Below are 2,268 nucleotides of genomic sequence, written 5' to 3' on the forward strand. Positions count from 1 at the left end.
TGCAATGAGTTACTAAAAAGCAAATCAAATAACACTCCTAGCCATTCAGGCTCCCGAACTCGAAATATATGATTTACAGTTCTCTGTGTTAGAGGAATGCACATTTATTATATTATTCTTTCAAATAACACGTTTCACAAGTTACTTCACTTTCAATGTGTAATTTCACATCATCACTAACAATCATCTTGTTCCGATAGGAAAATAACCCCCTCCTGCCAAAAAAAAAAAAAAAAAAAAAACCTGACCGTAGCGAAAGGGCGTGAACCTTCTTTAGGCGATTAATTGGGTCCAATATTTCAATAAGTTTCTGTACACAAATATTTCAGTAAAAGAGGAAAATTTATTCAAACTTTCTGAATACCTATTTATGGGCGAAATTTGGTTTCCTTGGAACTTTTTAAGAGTTTGAAGGGCCACCATTTTGAACATTTTCATCTGATTATTCTGGTTAACGAACTCATCAAGATATTTCAACAATTAATGTTTGTGCCAAGTTTCGTCTCAATCCGCTGAAAATTAGGGTGGTTATGGCATTCACAAATAGCGTTATATATATACAAATAGATAGATAAGTAGACACACAGAGGGAGAGAGAGAAAGTGTTTTTCTCCCTTCTTGCACATGTGGTGCGTCAGAGCTAAACCGGGCCCCTTTGCAAAACGTATTGACCAACCTAACCTAAACACAAACCTCTTACTTGCTAACGTAGAAACGTGGTCGGGAGGTGTAAGGCATGTAGAAATTGTATTTTTAATAACCATGAGTATGGTCCACTTCCATGTTTTACCTTTTACTTTTTGCAGCTACATCGGAACGTTCAATTTTTATTCTTCACTAATTGCAAATGGCATTTACATTCAAAATATGAGGAATTTTGGTGGCATTTGTTCGGATATTCTTCTCTTTCGAAATAAAGAAAAGAATAAAAGCAATACGCAAAGACAAAAAGTATTATCAGTACTAAACATTACCAATAATAATTGCTACGAAAAACTAAATACGACCTCTTTTACCATCTCTCATGAGTTGTATGTATTATTATCAAAAATTTTTAAAATGTCCTCGCTTAAGATTCGAACTGTCGACCTTTGCATTTGTAAGCCAGCACCTTAACCACTACACCAAGATCATGGCACGGTGATCGTTTAGTTGTCGGCGTATTTGTTGTATTTGTGTTTTATGTTCCCACTTCGACAATTTTTACTCTTTTTTTGTAAGTTTAACAGCTGTTTCTGGCTTTCTCTTTCGGTGTCGTCCTTTATTTACACAATGCACTATTCGTATTCACAGCTTGTGCCCCTCTGCAATGTCTTATTCAGATTAAGCTTTTCTTTTTGCCCCTCAGTAAACATTTGATTGATTTAATTCTCATACTCTCCACGGATGGAGCGCAGGAATGCCAGACTCGAAAAATAGGTGTACATTTACTTTCCTGACAGATCATACAAGCAGCTGCTATTTATGTGCTAGTATCCGTCACAGTGTAACGCTTAGTATTAAAAATATAACACTTTGTCATTTTCACTTCAATTTAGCCATCTTATAAGTGTTGTATCAATATAAACAGATCCATTGCCATAGCAAGCAACATGATATGACGTCCATAGTAGAGTCCTCTACGTAGACATTTTTTTTTTTTGTCGCGAAAATATGCCGTTTGAACTGAAGAGAAGAAAACGAATATAACCGCCCCTGTGGCCTAATGGATAAGGCATCGGTCTCCTAAACCGGGGATTGCGGGTTCGAGTCCCGCCAGGGGTAGTACTTTTATTTATCATTTCAAGGAAACAATTCTTTTGTTAACTTTCCTTGTTTGTTGGAATATTAAGTTTGAGATCTTTTAAAACAGTTTATCAGAAATTAGGGAAACAAGCAAGCTACAACTTCAATATTGCTAACACCCATAAGAAACTAATATTCTGTCTTTAGGGAACTTTTATTTGTTCTAATTAATAAGAATTAGAGAGAGAGGAACTGTTAATAAATAAATCTGGATTGGATTAACTTACCACAAAATATCGATCGATTTTCTTAAGCTCTATGTGTAGGTGTTAGTTCACTTCTTAATTTCCCTTCGAAGATATCATAGTCACATAGTTGGTTGAGCTAATTAACATTCGAGTAAATTACATGTTAAACATTACACCATTTCTGATACATAACATAAAATATTAGTGATTCTGTAAACCCACCTTGTTAATATTTTGGGGGGGTCTCGTTTCATCCTAGTTACATTTGCAGACAGGAAACGCCATTTTAAATTTC

General features: G+C 35.1%; 1 non-coding gene across 1 annotated transcript; it reads left to right on the forward strand.

Moving 5' to 3' along the window:
- The first annotated feature begins 1,691 nt into the window (after window positions 1-1,691).
- TRNAR-CCU (transfer RNA arginine (anticodon CCU)) lies at window positions 1,692-1,764 on the forward strand. The gene has a single exon. It is a non-coding gene; the product is annotated as a tRNA-Arg (tRNA).
- The last annotated feature ends 504 nt before the right edge of the window (window positions 1,765-2,268 follow it).

This window comes from Thermobia domestica, chromosome 5, assembly GCF_964235325.1.
Source record: "Thermobia domestica chromosome 5, izTheDome1.hap1.1, whole genome shotgun sequence".
Taxonomy (NCBI): domain Eukaryota; kingdom Metazoa; phylum Arthropoda; class Insecta; order Zygentoma; family Lepismatidae; genus Thermobia; species Thermobia domestica.